Genomic DNA, 25,000 nt, shown 5'->3' with positions numbered 1-25,000 from the left:
TATTTGTAGTTATTTACATATATATCTTCAATCCATAATGCTCTTTCCAGTGGTGAGGGTCAAACCTTGCACCTTAGGGTTGAAAGGCATACACCTTAACCACTGTACCATTTGGCCTTTCAACTCATAGAATTGTGTTATGTCTGGCAAATCCTTGGCAAATCTGTGAAGACTGACATTACAAAGGAAAAAATTGAAACAACACCACAAACTGTTGAACAAAAAATGCAGGACAAAGCACTTCAAGCACCCAAGAAATATTCAGTGATTCAGCTCTTTATTAAGGTTAAAATCAGAATGTAGTGCCATACTGAGGTTACTTGTCTGAAGAAGTTTGATCAATGCACCAGACAAAAAGTGCTTTACTTCATTTTTCTTTCAGAGTGGTACTACATTCTGGTTTTAACCCTAATAAAGATCTGAATAGCTGAAGATTTCCTGGGTGCTTGAAGTGCTTTGTCCTGCATTTTTTTGTTTGTTCAAGACTGACATTACAACATCTCCTTCTTTTTTCTCTGGTTGTTCCTGTTAGGGGTCGCCACAGTGGATCATCTGTTGTCATTTCTGCCTGTTGCATCTGGCTCTGTCACACAAACCACCTGCATGTCCTCTCTTGCCACATCCAGAAAACTTATCTGTGGCCTTCCTCTTTACCTCTTACCTGGCAGCTACACTCTTTCCATCCTTTTCACATTATACTCAGCATCCTTCCTTCGCACATGTCCAAATTGATATAACCTTGCCTCTCCGGCTTTGTCTCAAAAACCATCCAACATTGGCTGACCCTCTCATATACACATTTCTAATCCTGTGCACTCTCATCACAGCCAGTGCAAATCCTTACATATGTAACTCTTCCACGTCCAGCTCTGACTCCTGACTTTTTGTCAATGCCACTGTCTCCAACCCATATAATATAGCTGGTCTCACTACCCTCTTGTAGACCTTCCCTTTCACTTTTACTGGTACTCATCCATCACAAATCACTCCTGACATTCTTCTCCACCCTCTCCATCCTGCATGTATGTTCTTCTTCACCTGTCCTCCACAGTCATCATTACTCTGAAATGTTGATCCCAATCATTTAAACACAGCCACTTTTGCCAACTCTGCTCCCTGCATCCTCAACATTCCACTATCCTACTTCTCATCCACACACAGATATTCTGTCATAGTCCTGCTTGCCTTCATTACTCTCCTCTCTAGAGCATATCTCCACCTCTCCAGAGTCTCTTAAATGTGTTTCCTACTTGCAATACAGATCACAATGTCATCTGCAAACATCATAGTCAACAGGGACTCCTGTATGATCTTGTTGGTCAACATATCCATCACCATTGCAAATAAGAAAGGGCTCACAGTTGATCCCTGGTGGCATCCCACCTCCACCTTAAATGCATACTTCACTCCCACCGCAGACCTCACCACCGTCACACCATCCTTGTACATATCCTGTCCCACTCTTACATATATCTCTGCCACTCATGACTTCCTCATACAATACCGCAACTCCTCTCTAGGCACCCTGTCATATGCTTTCTCTAAGTCCAGAAAGACACAAAGCAACTCCTGACCTCCTCTGTACTTTTCCACCAACACTCTCAGAGCAAACATTACATCTGTAGTGCTCTTCCCTGGTATGACACTATACTACTGACCACTACTCATCACCTCCCTGCTTAACTTAGCTGCCACTACTCTTTCCCATAACTTCATGATGTGACTGATCAATGCTATCCCTCTGTAGTTACTACAGCTCTGCACATCAACCTTATTCTTAAAACGGCACCCAAACACTTTTTCTCCATTCCTCATGCAACCTGTCACTTTCCAAGATATCATTAAACAATCTGGTTAAAAACACCACTGCCATTTCCCCTAAACACCTCCATGCTTCCACAGGTATGTCATGTGGACCAAAAAGCTTTCCAGTTTTCATCCCCTTGATAGCTATCTTTACTTCCTCCTTGGTAAGCCATTGCACTTTCTGATCCACCATACCCACATCATCCAATGTTCTCTCTCTCATTCTTTACATTCATCAGCCTCTCAAAGTACTCTGTCCATCTGCTCAACACAATCTCCTTGCTTGTGAGTATGTTTTCCTCATTATCCTTTATCACCCTTATCTGCTGCACATATTTTCTAGCTTAGTCCTTTTAAATAGCCAATTGATACAAGTCCTTTCATTTCTCCTTAGTGTCCAATCTGTCATACAACTCATCATATGCCTTATCCTTAGCCTTTGCCACCTCTCTCTTTGCTACACACCTCATCTCCTTATACTCCTGTGTACTTTTCTCATCTCTCTGATAATCTCACTCTTTCTTCCCCAACCTCTTTCTCTGTATACTGCCCTGTACTTCCTCAGTCCACTACCAGGTCTTCTTGTACTCCTTCCTCCATCCACATGTCACACCAAGCACCTTTCTAGATGTCTCCCTTACTAGCTCTGCTGTACTTACCCAGATATTTGTCAAATCTTCACGGTCACCCAGTGCCTGTCTTAACTCTTCCCTGAACTCCACCGCACAATCACCCCTTTTCCAGTTCCCACCATTGGATCCTTGGTGCTGCCCTCACACTCCTCCTCTTCTTGATCACCAACATCATCTTACAGACCAACATTCTATGCTGCCTAACTACACTTTCCTCTCTCACCATTTTACAGTATCCAATCTCCTTCAAACTGGCCCTCCTACATTGGATATATTCCACCTGTGGGCATCTTCCTCCACTCTTGTATGTCACCCTATGCTCCTCCCTCTTGTTATAGTACGTATTCACCACAGCCATGTCCATCCTTTTGGCAAAATCCACTACCATCTCACCATCTGCATTCCTTTGCTTAACACCACAAATACCCATCACTTTCTCATCCTGTCTTTTCCCTTCACCAACATGCCCATTGAAAACTGCTGCAATCACCACTCTTCACCCTTGGGAACAGTCATCCCCATGTCTTCCAAATGACTTCACATTTCTCTTTCTCATCCATCGCACAAGCAACTTGTGTAGCATATGCACTAACAACAGTTATCATTACACTAAACGTTTCCAGCTTCATAAACATCACTCTATCAGACACTCATTTAATCCTCCAAAAACACTCTTGGCTTACTGTGCCTTCAGGAAAACCCCTACCCCCTTTCTCCTCCCATCCACACCATGATAGCACAATTGTTAACTGACTCCGATACACCTAACCATACTTCCCTTCCATCTAGTCTCTTGCACACACAATATATCAACCTTCCTCTGGCCATCATATCAGCTAGCTCTGTCCGTATACCAGTCATACTGCCAACATTAAAAGTTCTTACCCTCACTACCACACTCCTAGCCTTTCTTCTCTCATCCTGCCATATGAGTGTTGGCCATCCTCCAGGGTATGTTTGTCAATGCAAAGGCTACTGTGCTATCAAATGACTTAAGTGTGTTACAGCAATATTAAGAAAGTGTCACTAACTTGAGCCATCACCCCCCATGTATGTGTGACATCCTCGAGATGTCCTGCTGTAACAGGTTGACAGGAATGACTGAGCAGCAAGAGTGTAAATACAGTGTGCCATACTGACATAGTACAGAAATGTATATTAGGTATTACCTCTGCACATGTCAGTATGGGTAGGTGTATCTGGCCACCTCATAACAGACATGGGTTGCAAAATGTCAGTTAAATAAGCTGTACATGTTGTACGTGTGTGAGCTTAGTTACGGTGCATCCAAAAGAGTGACATTTCTACTGCTACTGGTTGTTGCATTGTCCTGACACAGACATGGGTACTACAATAAGCATGATTACCAGTTTGAAATTGGAGAGGTGTCCAACTGTGTTATAACTTTGTGTCCATGCCTACTACAAACAGCTATAGGAACACCTAGATAGCTGTATGGACTCAGCAGTACCTTACTTGTAAAACCTGCCTCCACCAAAGTAGAGTAATCCCCTTTGCTGGACAGCAGCAATACACAAACCACAGACTTGGTCCCTATATTGGCTGCATAGGGCAAAGTAGGAGCAGGCACTAACTTGACATCAAGTCAGCAGTTGTCTGAACAAGAATATAAGGTCACATGTGGATTACTGTAAGGCTAACTATGAATACAAATTGGACGCATCCAACAAGGCCAATCAGAAGGCCATCTTCATATATGTCTGCAATCTCAGAGGCAACAAACCAAATGAACCTGCAATGGTGGTCAATCTTGTCACATACACACACAACTTAGCTATAGCCACCCTGCTGCAGATAGGGTTAGGGCAAACATCACCCTCCCCAGGCTCAGTATCACTATAAGTGGATATACACAGCACCCACACTCCTCGCCTTATCACCAGTGAGAAGGTACATATTGCCTACTGAAAAACAACAAATGTAAGTATCCATGGGACCTGATAACATTCCCTGTCCGCATTCTACATGAACTCAGGCATGTGCTCCTACCTTCACTACACACTGTAATCACACCAAGCCTCGGCACCATCCACACCCCATCTGCATGGAAGATGGTCAATATCATCCCTCTACACAGACCTGAATGAGGAATAGAGGATTATGCAATTAAGTGGCCTTCATTGGGGGAAATATGACACATCAGGACCAGGAGTGCAATGCAAGCTGACACTGTGCTGATAGACTACAGGGGTATGGTGTGGTTGTGAGTGGTGGCTACTGGTATTCAATGTAGATGTGCAGGTTCTGTACATGCTGTTGCCAAATGTATGAGGTCCTGTAATGTGTTTCCTTGTTTATGTCTTCCAGGTGCAATGTTGCATCAGAGAAGGTCAACCTTTTCAGTGGCCGAGACAACTATAATCATAGACAATGCAATAATGTTTGGCTGTAGCCAGCAACATCTGCTGAAAAGGACCACCCTGTGGGACGACCTTGTTCACAGGGTAAATGATATTGGCCTGCACACACATACATACGAGCAGGACCGGCATTGTGCAACAGACCTCATACGCCATGCCTGGCAAAAGGCTGCTGCTGTGGTCAGGGACCGCACAGCCAAAGGTGGGGGCCCAGCCATGCAGCCCCCACTGATACCCACCAAGGAGCTCCTCACCAACCTTGGGCCACCCATCCCAGTATAACATCAGGATACAGACCCCCACATCATACCTCTCAGTCTGGAAACATCAAAAATCTGGACAAGGCCCATGAAAAATAGGTACAAATCTGTATGCTGATTAACATCTAATTTGCATACATAATTACATAACCCCACCCACTCCAATGGAATTGTGGGATACCAGCTTTCAAATGCAAACTGAAGAACATACAACCAAAATATGGCACCAGAGTCCCCCTGTAGCCATTTCAATGTCCCATTACTTGGCTACTTCGCCCCATTTACCATAAATACTAATGTGTGCATACTGCTTTACTTCTACAATGATTATTTGGATTTTCTTTTTACATTTTGCAGCACAACAATGCACAAACACTAAGAGACATCTGCTAAACAAAGCAATACTGTCTCACAATGAAAACAGACTTGGCACTAAAACATCTCTGCCCTTGAAACTCACATTCATTGAAACAGCATTGAAACTCACACCACATCCAAGGAAAATGCACTTGGCCAGTGGTGGATAAAGATTACATTTGGGCTGTTTTCAAATCATTGGCCCCTTGCAGACAAAACAAGAAACACACGTGTTATTTTCTTTGATACACCTTCCTGACTTTATTAAGTTATATTCCTTATATAATACAGCACACTTGTTAGACAAAGCACATTTAAATTTATTGTTTGAACATTTTCCAGTAGGCAATGAAACAAATGCATGAACCAATAATGACAAAACTGCCCAATTCAGAATATTTCCATCAAACAAGTCTACTTCCACATCCACACTATAAATAGAATAGCAGTAGTGTAAGCCATAGGCGTCTTGCACAGCTTCTCGCATTTATTTTCAATTTCAGTTTTCTTTGGGTGGGGAGGACAAAAGGTCAAAAAACAGGAGACACATTTTAAACATTGCTTGTATAAATTTGGAAAGTTGCTAGAATAAAATGTTGTGCTACCACCATGCATTTCACTGGCAAGTCTTGAATTCAGGACCCTATGCACTACAATTAGAGCAACATACCACTATGCCAAATCAGCAGTTTCCTGAAAAACAGGAAGACTGAAACTTAATGGCTATCATTTATTGAATTCAGTTCTCACTTCTCACCGTAGCACTCAACTTCTTAGCACAAAAAAACCTGGACAAAGCCAATAATGGGTGAATACAAATTCACTACTCACTTCTCACTCACCATAGCTCTCAACCTCTTAGCATAAACTAAACCTGGACAAACAAAGCTAATAATGGGGGAATACAAATTCAGTTCTCAGTTCTCACTTCTCACTCACCATAGCTCTCAATCTCTTAGCACAAAAAGCCTGGACAAACAAAGCTGATAATGGGGGAATACAAATTATTTTCTCACTTCTCACCAAACTCTCAAATCTTAGCACAAAAAAAATCTGATCAAAGCTCACAATACAGTTCACTGTATTTCTCTTTTTAGTACAGTTTTGTGTGATAGTCATGCACTTTTAATATTAGTTTTATGATCTTTACAAAGGATAAATCACCAGTCTGGTATGTGGTCTGTAAAACTGTTCATCAGTCATGTGGAATCTCCCACTTCCTGTTAAATGTAAACTTTTTAAATAATTTCTGTAGTAGCTCTGGAACTATAGCACTCACTTACATAAAGTGGAAGAAAAATGTCTATCAGTTTCATTTCTTATGTGAGGCAGCCTGAACTATTGGCTATGTAAGTGAATATCCAAGTTTAGTTTCATCTTCATAAAAAAGTGTACCTGCAGTCACTGTGTCTGTGGACTAAATAAGGAACATCAGGGTGGAGTTTGTTGTCTGATAAAAACTGCACCCCGGCTATGTAATAAGTCTTTAGCACCAAGTGTATACAGTCTTACATAAAATAAACCAGAGCTCTTATTCTACTTATAAACTGGACCCTCCTTCTGCAAAACAAGCAAGGAAATAAAAATTATCAGGAGGTATAACCAACAGGAGGATGAAAACATACTGCAAGATGGAAATGTATTGCAAGAGGAATAGAATAAATAGTTCTTCTGATTTGGAGTGCTTCCGTCAGTCACTCACTCACACAAATATGCTTTTTTAACTGTGGGGTAGAAACAGTATTGTATAGCTGCAGAACTGCACAGAGTAGCATAATCAGCTTCTGTGATGTGGTATATCCTGTGACATTTCAGTCATCCTCAAAAAAGTGTCACAGTCATATTTTTAAGCTGTTGAATGGGGAGCTTCCATTGAGCCTCTTACTCATGCACAAAATCACAGACTGTATCTCTCTCTCCCACACACACACACACACACACACACACACACACACACACACACACACACACACACACACACATATACCATTCATTTCCTTACTTACTTGTCTTGATTCCTTGTTCCTGAGTGCCATATCCATTAGAGTGCTGCTGTTCTGAACAGAAATACTCCATTAGAGTGCTGTGATAATCCATCATAAGACTTCTCAGTCTTGTTTACTTGTTCCCCTGAGTGTCTTGCTTCCTTGTTTCCCCGAGTGCTGTTCCAAACATAAATAATCCATTAGAGCCGTCATAAGAGTCCCGCTCACATTTGCAGCCATAATACGTTATAACTGCTCGCATTTGCAGCCAGGCCAGAAATTATGTTTGCATGATGTGAGCTCCTTGAGCTCAATTCCAAATGGCTGGTAGCCCTGAGGGAGCTGACATAATCGCGCACATAATGACATCTGCTCCAACTGCATGAAAATCAAAAAAAAATTAAAATAAAACAAAAGAAAAAAATGAAATGAAGGGGTGCTACTCAGAAATCGTGGCACCCCTTTATTTGGACCCCAAAACTCAGTAAAAACTGAGTAATTCAGTATGGCTGGGAGGTATGCCCTACATGCTGAAAGTGGGTGGCACCTAGACAATGGACGAGGATCGTGCAGGTAAGGCCCCAGTGGAGATTACTAGTTTAGTGTAGCAGACATACTTGTATCTGTAGAGTATCTACATGTATCTGTCAATTCAGATTGTAGTTGTGGATGAGGTTTTCTAATGCACAGAAGTGCACATCTAAGGTGATGGATAGCAAATTGTGTAGTATTGGTGGTTGTACTGCAAATGTGCAGACATGATGCATCCTTTCTGTACCAATGCCACATGTGAGTCTGCTGACAATACCTCTCTCACACAACTACCTAGGTCCTTCTAGTCTGCATGTGGGACAGCAGCCTGAAGCTAGTGAGTATGGAATTGTTCTGTTGTGGTTTGCCAATACCCCAGGCAATGTACCCAACACTTTAGTTATAGGTGACTTTATAGTCAGGCACACTGATATCCCACTCACCAGGCTGAACAAGGAGAAAATTACAGTCAGCTGCCTGTCAGGTTCCAGGATCCACCACATAACACATGCACTCAAGTAACTCCACAACAAGTACAAATACAGGTCTGTAATTGTCCATGTTAGAGTGAATGACTTGAGATGTACCTCCATGGACTACACGAAAAGAGACATGGAGGAGCTCTTGGATCATGTGACCCAGGCAGGTACGACCCTAGCCCTGAGTAGCATCCTGCCTTCTCCCAGAATGATACCACAGTATCAGGACAAAATGATTGACTTCAACAATTGGCTAAGCTTCTGGTGTCATTCAAAGGGGATCCAGTATCTGTCTGCCTAGGATGACATGATCGAGAAACCATGATGCATTACCAGAGATGGTCTGTACCTATCATCCCTGGGATTCAGGTTACTGGCTAAGGCTCTTGCCATCCCTATAGTACCTTTGTTAGGCAAGGCTCAATGGACAAAACCACCACTGTAACAGGTACAAGTATGCAAAATCTGAAAGTAATCCTACTCAATGCTAGAAGTCTAAACCTCAAAATGCACTCTCTCGAGGCACACCTAAAAATGGAGAACATCGATATCTGTGCAGTAACTGAGACCTGGTTCAAGCTCCAGAGAGCACCCCTGCAATACCAGGCTACAACCCTTACTACACTTTTTGGCCACCAAACCAGGACCGAAACACTAAAGGTGGAGGAGTGTCCATATTCACCAAGGATATTCACACCTCCAGGCTAGCTGCCCAACACAATGAATCCGAAATTATCCAGGTGCAACTAACACTAGGTAAGACTGCAATCCAAATTGTAGCTTGCTACAGATCCCTCACCATGCCTGAAAATTTTCAATAGACATTTCTAAATATACTGGAAAATATTAAGATACAACTAAACACCCTAATACTGGGTGAGTTCAACTAACCTGCCATTAACTGGTTAAACTACTCATGTACCAACACCTTTGCCCAACAGTTCTTGGAATTCATAAATTCTAACCCCCTGGATCAACTAATCCATGGACCCACCAGGGGCTCCAATATCCTAGACCTGGTCTTTACCAACATGGGAAATCGATGCTCAACACCAGTGGTCACCCCCTCGTTGATTAGGTCTGACCATAAGCTAATCACCTTTGATATCCACATCCCACCCCACCCCTCAGTAAGGAAACATCCATAAAAATCTTCTCCAAGGCCAACTTCATGCTACTCAAGTCAGGAGTGACAAACTTCATGACACCCATGCAGACGGGAACTGAAAGTTCAACTGCTAAATCCTACAGTAAAGTACTGCACGAGCACATCCACTTGTCCATGAGTCATGCCATCACAAATAGAACCAAGATGCTCTCCTCAAAAAAAAGGAAGCCAATCTGGTGGCCCCCTGTCATAAACAAACTATACAACAGAAGGAAGAAACTGTTGCAGAAAAGAGGAAAATCCCAGGATGCAAAAAACTCCCTTATCAGCCTCAGTAAGAAGCTGAGATCTCTCATAAAATCCTCCAAAGCTAGTTACGAAAATAAAATTGCCAAAGATTCCAAAGACAAAAACAGGGGATTCTATAGCTATGTCAAGAATCTAAATGGTAATGCTCATAGGTTCATAGGTAGGTACTAGGGTATTGGCCCTAGGGCCTATATATGCCTAGCTAAAATGGTACTCTGGCTTTCAGCACCCAAGAAAATTATTTTACTGTGCCACAAAGGGGGAGCCACCACAGACACCAGGAACTATCGCCCCATTAGCCTAAAAAGCCTGGTCTGCAAGGCCATGGAACATATCATCATGGATCTTATACACAAAGACATTGGTAATATCGGCTCTGAGCTACAATAGAATGGCATTAAATATACTGATCCCAGGGACATTACCTATATCCTGGCAGATTGATTCAGTGCCATCTTCACATCCTCTCACCCCCTAAAGGGCCCCTCTCAATACCAAAAGATTGACAAACTACAGTAATCACAGCCCCACAGGTAAAAAACGCACTGAACAAAGCTAAAAATACAACATCCATTGGACCAGACGACATCCCATGCTGTGTACCACATGAACTACAAAATGAACTGGCACCTCACCTAAGTGTCATGTTTAATCATAGCCTTACCTCAGGCTTCATGCCCACTGAGTAGCACACAGCTACAGTTATCCCACTCCACAAGGGGGGATCCACCTTGGATCCTGGGAACTACCATCCCATCAGTCTGATGAGTCTGTTCTGCAAGATCATGGAATGTATTATCATGGAACTTATAAGCAAAAAAATTGGCAACTTCAAACACTGGACCCCACTCAGTTTGGGTTCGTGAAAGGCCAATCGTGTCTCCTGAACCTGATTGACTTCTTTGAATCAGTCTCCAGAGCTGTGGACAAGGGTAAAGTGGTCCACACAGCCTATCTGGACCTTGCCAAGGCCTTCAACACCATCCCCCACTCTGGAATCATAGATAAACTTACTAAGCTGGGCATAAATCCCTCACACACCTGTCAGAGCTGTGGACAAGGGTAAAGCGGTCCACACAGCCAATCTGGACCTCGCCAAGGTCTTCAACACCATCCCCCACTCTGGAATCATAGATAAACTTACTAAGCTGGGCATAAATCCCTATGTCACTCAATGGGTTGCCAACTAACTTACTGACAGAACCCACACTGTAAAAGTAGCCAACTCCAAATCCAGCTCCAGACTAGTGATAAGTGGAGTACCTCAAGGTTCAGTCCTGTGACTGCTCTTGTTTGGCATCTATTTCTCTGAAGTACAGGCCAACACTAAGGGACTCTGGCTAACAAAGTTTGCAGATGACTGCAAACTGGGAGCCATTATTGAATCCCCAAATGATGTGAATATTCTACAAAAGGGCCTTACAGAAACAGATGCTTGGTACCAGAACCATGGGCTCAAGCTCAATGCCAAGAAGTATATAGTTATCCCTTTTGGAAAAAAAACATGTACCCATGAATTACCACATAGGTGGCAGTACACTAAACACCAAAAGTGTGATAAGAGACTTAGGAGCACAGGGGCACACTGGTCTCACCTTCAATAACCACATTGCCACAACAGTCAGGAAATCCTTCTATGTGGCACACCTCATCACTAAGGGCTTTTCATCCAGAAAAAAAAAGGAGGTCACTGTCCCACTGTACTCATCCCTCATTAGACCCATCATAGAGTACAACACCCCATTTGGTATGTACCTCACAAGACATCTGCAACAACTGGAAAGGCCCCAGAAACCCCTCACTAAAGGAATCACAGGCCTAAAGCAGATGCCCTATGCTGACCAACTAAAAAAACTACAGCTATGCTCTGTCATATATCGTCTACTCAGAGGCGATCTCTGCTTAGCATACAAGATCATGTCAAACCCAGAGCTGTTGGACATGCTACACTTAAAGAAATCCCAATCCATCAGAGCCAGATACTTCAGGGACCTAAACCTTGTCATCACAATGAACAAAACATGCTGGAGGGATAGGTTCCTGACTCAGAGACTCTCCATACTCTGGGATAGACTGCCCATACATGTCAAGCAGAGCACCTTCTTGGCCCTCTTCAAAAGGAACCTTGACAACTGGATGGGAGATAGGAAATTTACCCCAGGGATCATGTCAGTCACCCTGCTAGACAGGGATGTAGGGATGTAAATATTGTGGGATGAAATAGCCAGGGAATTTTTATGGCTAGGCTTGTACAGGCCCTAGCACTGACAGCTTACGACCAACCTATGAACTTATGTGAAGGGCATGCAATTTACCATGCACACAACTGTCACTCATAGCTGTATTTCTTTATGTGCATGTTCACTTGTGGTGGGGTTAACTGCATTGCATCACAGTGGTCACCGCAGGGGCTTATCTGAAGAGAATGTAACATTCCTGTAGCATACCTCACAACCTGTCAGTGCAAGACTTCTGGACAGAGACCAACAAAATGGGGGGACAAATGGCCTAAGGTAGGGACATGTGTGAAACATTAGTCTTATACAGTGGATATAAACAGTGTACACACCCTTGTTAAGATGCCAGGTGTTTATGATATATACAAATTGAGACCACAATATGTCAGTCCACACATTTTCCAACCTTTAATGTGACCCATAACATAAACAGTCCCTTATAAAACCAACCAATCTGTTGGGCAGCAAATATGGAGTATACAAACCTTACTATAAGCTTGATGCATACGTGTGCACACCCTTCAAATAATATTTTATTACAGCAGCTTGTGATTTACTGACAGCATTCATTCTGCTTGAGTACACACCTGTCATCAAGTAAAAGCACTCTGAGTAACATCAAATAACAGTCTGCTGTTCAAGTAGGATATTCATGACATTTGCTCAGTTGCCTGTAACAGCAACATCCATGGCTTGCAGACAGCTTACAAAGCAGCGAAGGGATCTCATATTTGAAAGGTATCAGTCAGGAGTAGAGTACAACAACATTACCACAGCATTACATACACCATGGAACACAGTGGAGACAGTCATCAAAAGGGAGATTGAATATGGGACAACAGTCCTGTTGAAAAGAACCTGATGTCCCTACAAAACTGATGACAAGAGATGTTCAAACCTGGTCAGGGAGTCTGCCAGGAGACATACAGCAACACTGAGGTAGTTGCAGGAATCTCTTGCAAGTACTGGTGTTGTGTAATACATGTGAGAATAATCTCACTTATTCTTCATAAGTCTAGCCTATGGGGTAGTGTCAGAAGATGGAAGCAGTTCCCTACACCAAAACACATCTAGGAGTGGATACAATTTGGAATACATCACAAAAATCTCCCAAAGGCATGTGTGACAATGTGGTGTGGTGTAATGAGACTATGGATCGACCTCACAACCATAACATCAAAAGCAACACCTCTCTTCACCTGAAGACCACCATCTCCATGGTGAATCATGCTGGTGGCATTGGCCTGCTGTGGGGATGCTGCTCTAAAGCCAGAACTGGGGCCTGTAGTCATGGTGGTGGGAATTCTGAACAGTTCCAAATAACACTCACGTCTGTCTCAAATCCATCAGGTGTCTGCAAGGACGATAAAGATGGGGAGGGGTGTCAGCCTTCAACATGACAAAGACCCAAAGCATACATCCAAAGCTACCTAAGAATGGCTCCACCTGAACACACTCATGGTTATGAATTGGCCCGGCCAGAGCCTAGACCTAAACCCGATAGCAAAACCCCAGTGTGACCTGATGAGGGCTGTGCACATGAGCTGCCCTTGCAATCTGACAGAGTTGGGGACCTTTGCAAGGAAGTGTGTCCAAATAATGCCAAGTCAAGATGTGCCATTTTGACAGACACCTTCCCAAGAAGAGTGAATGCTGTAAGTCACTTACAAAGTGCTTCAAAAAATTATCATTTTAAGGGTGTGCTTATCATTTTAAGGGTGTGCACACTTATGCAACCACCATATTGTACATATTTCATTCATTATATTTCACATGTAACACATTTGTTTGTTTATCAATTAGATTGCACAGGTCATATGTCACATGAAAGGTGGGTAATATTTTTGAATGCATTATTGCAATCTCATTTTATATATTACAAGAACACGGATGTTAACAGGGTTGTATACACTTAACATATCCACTGTAAGCTTAGAAGGTTGGTGGTGTAACAGGAATTGTGTGCCCATACATTTACTGCTAGTTTGGAGGTCTGAAACTCAAATGTATGTTATTAATTAGTGATGTCACTCCTCAGATCATCACAGTTATGTATCAGACAAACACAGGGTTATGAGAAACAGAGCAAACATATGAGCCAGACATCTACACATCCTGCAAGGATCTGGACAGTTGTGAGGTATGTTCTGTAGTACTTGCACTGTGCTATACAGGTGAACACCAATGATGTGTACATGGGTGCAGTCTATACTGGGGAAGGGCCATCACCTACTAACACTACTCATGTATCCTAGAGCTCTATATTGTTAGTTACATGTAGTAAAACTGGCTGCAATGCATGATATTGAGGGCTATGTGTCATGCATGTCACCATTTGGGTAATGTGAGGACTGTGTAACAGATTTGTGCCATCTCACCTGTAAATGTCTGTGTGTGCGCGCTCGTGTGTGTGTGTGTGTGTGTGTGTGTGTGTGTGTGTGTGTGTGTGTGTGTGTGTGTGTGTGAGTGTGTATCAGACAACCTTAAAGTGCAGAAGTGCAGGTATTAATGTACATATGTTGTCTTCCCCTAACAGGTGGCGATGGGGTTTGGGGTCCCTCCTGCTTGGAAACTGATGTCAGTGCCTCTGCAGACTCTGACAATGATGATAGGAATAATGAGGTACAGTGTCTGAATCTGTGCCATTGGTTGGCATCCCACTGTTGTCCATACCATCCCAGCACACAGTGACAATGCCCACACATACCCCATCACCAGTAGCCACAGATGATGGACAGTTGGCAGGTGGTGGCATGGAATGGGCTAGTGTAGTGACAATGGCAAGTGTGAGTGTAGACACTAGCCATAGCCAGAGTGCAGGTGAGGTCCTACACAGGCATATGGACAGGGGTGCTCACAGGAGGACTGCTGCTCATCAAACCACTGTTGTAAATGATACAACAGGTGTCAACAGATGCATGTTTTGGGCTGTCATGGATGCACAGGCACATAGAGAATGCAATACCAGACAAATACTTAGGGTGTTGGATGCAAGTCTTCCTGATTTACGTGGCAACATACATGACCTTGTTGAGGCCACATGTCAAAATACTGAGGTCATGAATAGATGGTGGGGTGAAACATTGGCAATCATTGACCATGGTATGTCTGTGCTAGAGCGTGTGGTGGGAGATGGGCCTTGGCCATGTGAATGTTGATCAACACCAACAACAGCTGAGAGTCTACGGGGCAGTGCCCTTTTACACTCCCGTAGTGGCAGTGACACTAGCAATACCAAAGGGGGGGTTTCTGTCAACATCACACCAGAGCAGACCATGGGCACGTGACCCTGGCCAGTCCCATCAGGGACATGGATCCAGCAGACAGCAGTGACCATCAGGAAGCAGTACTGCATCTGACCTTGGGCATGGTGGTGCCAGTGAGACCCCTGGCAGGACCAGTTCCCATGTCCATGGCCAGAGATGGTGAGCTGGGCACCCTGCCATGTATGGTCCACAGCTGTCCAACATACCCCTGTGGAGGTCAGCCACATGGCATGACTGTGTGCATACATATACATACATATCTGTGTCATAGACAGGTCATGTCCAGACATATACAGCACTTCTGCAGAGTCCATCTATTGGATACCCCTCCAAACACACACACATGATGTCAACCATATGGCCCAGCCTAGGCCTCTGGCAAACCCACACCATACCCTGTGCATATGATGATACCTGTGCCGCATCCCTGTCATCCATACCATTGATGCATGGACATGCTAATATGGGTCTGATGCACAGGGTGAATATAGTACAGTGTAGCTATGTAATGCTGTGTAAGGTGTTGTCTGTTTGCATTTGATATGGGTACACATACAGATGTATGCACCTTATTAGCCAGGATGCTTTACTGCTGTTAGAATCACTGACTGAATGTAGTCTGACATGCTGTATTCTGTTTGTGTTCCAGATGTCTGTGTGTCTGCAGGCTGTAGCCCTGCAGACATTACCAAGAGGGAGTATGGCAGAGTGGGAGTACACGGCCATGTCATAGGCCAGGTACAGCTTTATATGTACCTGTAGCAAGTGTGTATGCATGCAACAGTGTGTGAGGGCCACTGTTGTCAGACAGTGTGACCTTGCATACATACCCCTTGTCACAGAGAGGTAGCCTTCAGACATGTCACCTCAGTGTTGTGGAGTACCACAGGCTCATGCATACAGAACAGGTTATTGCAGTACTGTCAGCAGGTCCATCACAAGGGTAGCCATTACATTAACTGCTACAGATTCAGCTGTCAACACCTGTCAGCCCCGCCATTTTTTTCCCATACACTCAACCCTGATGCAGTTGGTGAGGGCATGCATGATACCGTGTATTATAGGTTTGTGGTATGTATTCCTGATTTCACAGGGTAGAACAGGAAGACAAAATAATATATCCTTTGTATACACACAGTAAGGACTGACACAGGGAATGTGCATACTGTAACACAAACACAGTTGGCAATAGACAGATTAGTAAACCTACATATCCAATTTGATGTACTGTAGTACTACATACACATGACATGCCCCACATAGATTATATGCATGGAAAATAGCCCATTACCTCTTACAACATGTAATGTTGTGAATGCCTTCATGGATGGTGAGATAACCCAACAGAAATAGCATCTGCAGTCATGTATTGCTCCTACAAGCCTAGACAAGTGATAGGGTAGCAGACATTGTATCAGCATGATGTTTCAGTCAGGTGTGATACATGATGCTGGCATGTGTGTCACTACACTCACTGTGGCTGATTTGGCAACAATATCACTTACATGGGTATTGGTAAGGGACACAGCCCACATATAGGTTGCAAGCATTTGGCTATTCCAGAGACATCTGTACAGAGGACTGGTATGGCCTGTACAATGGTTTGACATGCTGCATGTGAGGCAGATGCCATTACCACACTATATAAAGTAATGTCATCGGGAGGTGGTAAACAGGTGTGGATGGTACACACTATGAAGATAGGTAAAGTCTGCCAGCCTAGCCAGATAGAATTTTGTAGATAATTCTGTCATTTGTAAATATTAATGTAAGCCATAGCCCATAGGCTTGTTCTCTTAAATGTGAAAAGAGTGTATTCAATGTTGAACTGAAAAAATGTAACAGCAGTGTACTCTGCAGTAAGAAAGCTGATAAGTCAAGCATTGCGAAATTTTTTGATATAAAACTCAGAGCTGAGATGTCTAGAGGGAAGCATTATGCCTATTGTTTTGAGGCCAGAGTTAATGGCTAGAATTTACATGTATCATTTCCTTTATTGCTCTGACTTCCTGACCAGCTACAAGATCAAAAGAGCTATTAACCTCTGAGTTTCTGTTAGCCTGGGAACCAGAAGGAAATTATGTAATCTGAAATGAATCAGTGGTACTGTGTTACCAATTTAAGGACAGAAAGAATGAGAGCATTTAGCATTTGTCTTGAGAACATACAACATCACCAGCACTGTCTTGCTGTATATGTAAGTTTATTTTAGAACGGTGTTTTCTCTTAGAAATAGCTAGGAAATTGGAAGAGTAGATTAGTCTTTTTTTCTGTATTGATGTCAGAACCTCTCTACTGTATTATTTTAAGCATTTCCCTGTGATCTCTGAACTCTTGACTAGCACTGTGTAGTAAGAAGTATTGCCATGTGTTTTTATTATTTATTATTAAATATTTTAAACCTTTCAACTGTGGCTGTTTTGTGTAGAGATAATTTAAGCTCTAGGGTACATTGCATGTATATAGGGATACTGGCCAAGCCACTCCAATAAACCTTGACTGTTCAGTTGCACTCACCATTTGGATAATAATATTGCACAGTATAATTGGACACCCTTTCATAAGGATCTTTTAGTAGCTAATAAATATTAGTTGGTGGTGGCAAGTGGTACTACCGTATAGTCTGGGTAAAAGGGTCACAGCTGGAGAACCTGTGCCAGTCTTCATCAGGAGTGTCTCTGTGTTTGTATATAACTCATATCTCAAAGTGTGTGTGTATCCACTACTTGGGCAGGGACATGAAGCACTGGTTGGACAGAGAGGGTGGTGGAGGTTTTAGCTTGCCCACTAGGCTGAGATCTGGACCCTATAGCTGTGCCAGTGGGGATTCTTATTGGGGATCTGTAGCGAAAGGGAGAAACCAGCACTGGACTGATTGTGATATCTCCGTGCTCTTAAGGGAAATTGTACTTTACTGTGTGTGTGTATTTCTTATCCTTTCCCTATATGGACACCCTTCACTGGTGTTAGTGGTGAGGATTGAGGCTCCTTGATTTCTGGGCAAGTGCATGGGTGTCAAATAATAATTGTTTGGCAGTGGTGGGATATCCACACCACATATTAATTAGTTGGCAAATACTAATTGGCTTGTAATGGTGTGGATAGTGAATTTCTGTAACTTGGATACAGTGATCACTGAAGGTGTTTTTGTACTCTAAATCAGCCATGCAGTGAAGACACAGAGTTCAGATTACAATTGTTTTTTTTTTTTTTTTTTGTTAGCTTAGTTTGTTAGGGAGAGCAGGCAAGCATGTCAGCAGAGGAGTACAGAAAGCTGACAAGAAGCCGGCTGGCTGAGATGTGCCAGGTTAGGGGACTGGTGCATGAAAACCTGACTAAGGCAAACATGGTTGCAGCTTTGGTCACAGCTGCATCAGAAAATAGCAACGAGGAGGACAATCAGACTGACATTGGAGATGTACCATACTCCAAGAATGGACAGCTGAACCTTTCTGCAGAGGACTTAAAAATCCATCTGGATCAAAAGAGACTTGAGTTGGAGGCCAGGCATTTGGAAATAGAAGCAGCTGAGTGACTGAGGTGTCTAGAGAGTGAAGACAATGAGAAACTGTGATGTTTGCTGGATGAGGAGAATGAGAAACTGCTACACCTGGAAGCTGAGGAAAAAGGAAAGGCAGAGGCAGCATGAAAAGGAGATGCTGACTCTTTGCCAGAGTCATGGAGGTAATGGGGAAGGGAGTAACTGGACCCCAGAATCTAAAAACGTCAGTAAATTTCTTCTGCAGTCTACAGAGGGGGATAATTTTGATAGTTTCATTCATATGTTTGAGAGGGTATGTAAACAGCATGATGTTGACCAAAAGCTCTGGGTACGGTCCTGACCCCCTTACTCCATGGTAAAGCTGTAACTGTGTTGTCTAAAATGTCTGGCATTGACTGTTTTAATTATACTACTGTTAAGAACTATTTGTTAGAATTTTTTAAGCTAACACCTGAAATGTATAGGAAAAAGTTTTGTGAGCATAGCCGCAAGGCAGATGAAAGTGTGTGTGACTATGTTGCTGAACTGAGCACTTATTTTCATAGGTGAGTGAGTGGATATCAGGTCACCACTTTTGAAGGGCTGGCAGACTTTTTAGGGAGGGGACAAGCCCTTAGCACTTTGCTTGAGGACATGAGGATCTGGTTAGCTGTTAGACAATGTGCTACTTCAGAGGAGTTGGGGAAAAAGGGAGGACTATACCTAGCAAGCAGGGCATCCCTGCACAGGAAAGGGACCCCAGTACTGCTCATGGGTCTAAGGGAACCCATGGTGGGCAGCCCAGACTACCACAACAGAATCTGCCAGTAGAAGGGGGAAGACACTAGTTCAGGTAAACATCCAGGACCTAGGGTTAAATGTTTTGAATGCAACCACTGGGGCACATGGCGTACAGATGTCCATGGAGGCAAGGTGTGAACAAAAGGTGAGATAGCCAGCAAGTGGGAAAGACAAAATGCTAATACTAGACTGTCTTGACACAACATGGGTACTGAACTACCATCCTGCAGATGTCCTGATAGGGAGGGATTTTGATGAGGCAGTACTATGTGCTAATGCAGTTACACACAGTCAGGCTTTAAGACAGGCATGTGGGTCTGGTAGCCTGGTGGAGACCCAGACAGACCGCATACTTGCAGTCAGGATTGGTGAGGTGGTTACTTCAGTGAGGAAGCTATGCTGTAGCAATGAGACTGAAGGTGAGCCACAGCTGCTTGTGGGTAGTGATGTTCCCTTGGACAGAGTGACTGCAAAGGTAGAGGTGAGTAGTAGTACCCAGGCTGACAGTGAGGCACTACTGTCAGAGGATGACAGACTTCCTGTGGAAGGGAAGCTGGGAAGGGTTAAAATGAGAGAGTTGAGACAGGCTCAGCTCCCAGACTCTACATTGTAAGGCCTGAGAGAGGTAGCTAATGAGGAACCTGATTCTCAAGGGAAGGGGGAATCTGTATACTGGGACAAAGGTTTACTGTAAAGAGAGTGGACCCCTGAGGGGAGATCTAGAAGGTGAGAGGGTACAGCAGTTGATAGTGCCTAGAGCCTACCATCTGGCACTTCTAGCCATAGCCCATGATATTCTCTTTGCAGGTCATATGGGCATAAAACATACAAAGAGACATATTATGCAGAACTTCTATTGGCCTGGAATTTCCACAGATGTAATAGGGTACTGCAGGACCTGTGAGCAGTGCCAAAAGGTAGGCAAGGCAGGAGACAAGGTGAGAGCTCCTTTGATGCCTTTGCCTGTGATTGAGGAGCCATTTCAGAGGTTAGTTATGGATATTGTGGGGGCTCTGAGTACCCCAAGTTCCACAGGGAAGAAGTATATCCTGGTGGTAGTAGATTATGCTACAAGATACACTGATGCAGTGGCTTTGTCCTCCATTGAGGTACAAAAGGTGGCAAATGCTTTGTTAGAGAATTTCAGCAGGGTAGGTTTCCCCACAAAAAATACTGACTGACAGAGGTGCCAATTTCATGTCAGACCTGCTGGCTTGTCTGTGGAAGTACTGTGGGGTGAAGCACCTGAGGGCCACCCCCTACCATCCTGAGACTAATGGTATTATTGAGAGGTTAAACTCTACAATCAAGTCCATGCTACAGGCATTTGCAGACCAGTTTAAGAGGGAGTGGGATACAAATATTTGCCCCATATGTTGTTTGCTTAGAGAAGTTCCCCAGGAATCCACAGGTTTTTCACCCTTTGAGTTGTTGTATGGGCATAGGGTGAGGGGACATCCTAAATCACAAGACCAGGCTTAGGTAACTCATGGGCTTAGCCCAGGAAAACCTGGCAGAAGCACAACAGCAGAAAAAGGTATGGTTCATAGGTTCATAGGTTCATATGTAAGTACTAGGCTATCTGCCCATGGGCATTTATAAGCCTAGCCACAGAGTGATGGCTTTCACCTCCCCATTAGATTAGTAACCTGGGCCTCTGTCAACAGGGCTCCTGAAGTGATCCCAGGGTAGAACTTATGATTACCCATCAACTCATCAAGATTTCTCTTGAAGAGAGTCAGAAAGGAGCTCTGTCGAATATGGATTGGGATTCAATTCCAGAGTGAGGGGAATCGCTGGGACAGGAATCTATCCCTCCAGCATGTCCTGTTTATTGCTGTACATAGGTTCAAGTCATTAGAATGAGTGGTTCTGAGGGATCTCGTTTTTTTTTAGGTGAAGCATGTCCATTAGTTCAGGGTTTGACATGGCCCTATAGGTCAGGCATAGGTCATCTCTGAGCAGACGGTAAGCGACTGAGAAGAGCTGGAGCTTTTTTAGTCATGCTTCATAGGGTAATTGTTTAAGGCCCTTAATCCTCTTAGTGAGGTACTTCTGTGGTCTTTCTAGTTGTTGCAGGTGTCTAGTGAGGTACATCCCAAATGGGGCATTGTACTCTATTATGGGCCTAATGAGTGAGGAGTAATGGGGCACAATCACCTCCTTGGATCTGGATGAGAAACCCTTTGTGATCAGGTGTGCCACATAGAAGGATTTCCTGACCGTTTTGGCTATGTGGTTATCAAAGGAGAGCATGCTATCAACTTGGGTACCCAGGTCCCTAATTACTTCTTCTGTACTTAGTGGATTCCCATCTATGTGGTAGTTTGTAGGTACTTTGTTGGTATGATAGGAATGCTCGAGCTAGAGAGTATGCTGTAGGGCAGCAGGTAATGGTTCTCATTCCTGTCATACACAACAAGCTGCAAGCAGCGTGGATGGGAACCTACAAGGTGGTAAGAAAGGTAAGTGATGTTAACTACATGGTGGAACTGCTTGGCAGCAGGCAGGGGCACAAATTGTACCATGTTAACATGATGAAACCTTACAATGATAGGGAGGTGCTTGTGCTGAGCATTTGATGTGGTTTGCAGGAGGAGTCTGAGGGAGATCTGGTGACTGATCTCCTCAGTGAGGCTTGGACAGACACCTCAGTGGAAGGGGTAGCAATGTCCCAGCAGCTATCTCCTACCCAGGTTGAAGAAATCCAATCAGTGTTACAGGAGTTTGGGGACATGTTCATTGGGAAACCAGAGTACACCCACCTGGTGCAGCACCAGGTGGATACAGGACCCCAAAGGCCTATTAGGCAGGCCCCTTATAGTGTGTCTGAGAGAGTCAAACAGACTCTGAGGGAGGGCATACAGGATATGTTGGAAAGGGGTAATTTAAGTGTCCAACAGTCCCTCGGTTTCCCCAATGGTGCTCGTGCCAAAGAAGGATGAAAGTACCAGGTTCAGTGTGGATTACAGGAAATTAAATAAATAGTCACAGAGAGTCAGATGCTTACCCCATGCCAAGGACAGATGAGGCCCTAGAGCAGTTGCGTGGGCTACATATCTTACAACTATTGATCTTATCAAGGGTTACTGGCAGGTGCCCTTGACTCCTAGTGCTAGAGAGAAGTCAGCTTTTGTGACTTCATTTGGCTTGTATGAGTTCATAAAAATGCCCTTTGAGAATAAAAATGCCTCAGTGACTTTCTGGAGGCTGGTAGATCACATCCTAGCAGGAGAAGGAGGGTTTGCCCTTGTTTATCTAGATGATATAGCCATCTACAGCCATTCATGGCAAGAGCACCTTCAACATGCCAGGGAGGTGCTGGGCAGACTACAGAGGGCAGGTTTGACCATTAAGGCAAGCAAATGTCAGGTGGCTATGGCAAAGGTCTCCTACCTGGGACATAGAGTGGTGAGTGGTAATATCAGGCCAGAACATTCTAAAGTAGAAGCCATTCAGGTGTGGCCTGCACCTGTTACCAAAAAGCAGGTGAGGGCATTCTTAGGGACAGCCACATACTATAGAAAGTTTGTCCCCAGTTATAGTACCAAAGCTGCTCCCCTCACAGACCTGACAAGGAAGAACAGCCCAGATAAGGTAGTTTGGACACCAGCATGTGAGCAGGCATTCTAAGCTTTGGGCGGACCCCCTGTGTTAGCCAGTCTGGATTACAGCAAATAATATGTTGTGCAGGTGGATGTTTCAAACCATGGGGTGGAGGCTGTACTTAGTCAGATTTCTTCAGAAGGAGAAGAGCACCCAGTGGTTTATCTCAGTCATAGGCTCCAACCCAAGATGGAATGCTATGCAGCTGTAGAAAAGGAATGTATAGTCATAGTGTGGGCATTGCAGAAACCTCAGCCTTATTTGTATGGAAGAAAATTCACTTTAGTGACAGATCACAATCCATTAACATGATTAAACAGAGCCAGCCAGCAAAATGCCAAGTTACTAAGATGGAGCCTATGGTTGCAAGCATATACTATATCAGTGCAGCACTTCAGTGGGATTAGCAATGCCAATGTAGATGGGGTCTCAAGACAGGGAATGGGGTAAGGTATACTCAGATAGACTTAACCCATGCAAAGTAATGTTTCTCAAGGGTCACTTGAAAAACTAGCTTGAGTTCTCCGGGGGGGGGGGGGTGAAGATAGATGAAGGCTGCCAGCCTAGCCAGATAGAATTTTGCAGATAATTTTGTCATTTGTAAATATTAATGTAAGCCACAGGTTTGTTCTCTTAAATATGAAAAGACTGTATTGGATGTTGAACTGAAAAAAATGTAACAACAGTGCACTCTACTGTAAAAAGCTGATAAGTCAAACATTGTAAAATTCTTTGATCTAAAACCCGGAGCTGAGATGTCTAGATGGAGGCATTCTGCCTATTGTTTTGAGGCCAGAGTTAATGGCTAAAATTTACATGTATCATTTCTTTTATTGCTCAGACTTCCTGACCAGCTGCAAGATCAAAAAGGCTATTAACCTCTGAGTTTCTGTTAGCCTTGGAACCAGAAAGAAATGATGTAATCTCAAATGAGTCAGTGGTACTATGTTATCAATGTAAGGACAGAAAGAATGAGAGCATTTAGAATTTGTCTTGAGAACATCAACATCACTAGCGCTATCTTGCTCTATATGTAAGTTTATTTTAGAACTGTGTTTTCTCTTAGAAATAGCTAGGAAATAGGAAGATTAGGTTGGTCTTTTTTCTGTATTGACATCAGAACTTTTCTACTGTATTAAGTATTTCCCTGTGATTTCTAAACTCTTGATTAGCACGGTCTATTAAGAAGTATTGTCTTGTATTTTCATTTATTATCAAATAATTTTAAACCTTTCAACCGTGGCTGTTTTGTGTAGAGATAATTTAAGCTCTAGAGTACATTGCATGTATATAGAGATACTGGCTCAGCCACTCCAATAAGCCTTGACTGTTCAGTTGCACTTACTGTTTTGATAATATTGCACAGTATAATTGGACACCCTTTCATAAGGACCATTTAGTAGCTGATAAATATTAGTGGGTGGTGGCAAGTGGTACTACCGTATAGTCTGGGTAAAAGAGACACAGCTGGAGAACCTGTGCCAGCCTTCCCCAGGAGTGTCTGTGTGTTTGTATATAACTCATATCTCAAAGTGTGTGTTTGTCAGCTACTTGGGCAGGGACATGAATCACTTGGACAGAGAGGGTGCTTGAGGTTTTAGCTTGCCCACTAGGCTGAGATCTAGACACTATAGCTGTGCCAGTAGGGAGTCTTATTAGGGATCTGGAAAGAAAGGGTGAAACCAGCTCCAGACTGACTGTGATCTCTGTGTGCTCTTAAAGGAAATTGTACTTTACTGTGTGTGTATTTGTTAGTCGTTC

The sequence above is a fragment of the Protopterus annectens genome, chromosome 7.part0 (assembly GCF_019279795.1).
Source record: "Protopterus annectens isolate FY-2018-M chromosome 7.part0, PAN1.0, whole genome shotgun sequence".
Lineage (NCBI taxonomy): Eukaryota > Metazoa > Chordata > Ceratodontiformes > Protopteridae > Protopterus > Protopterus annectens.
This window is presented reverse-complemented; position numbering follows the sequence as displayed.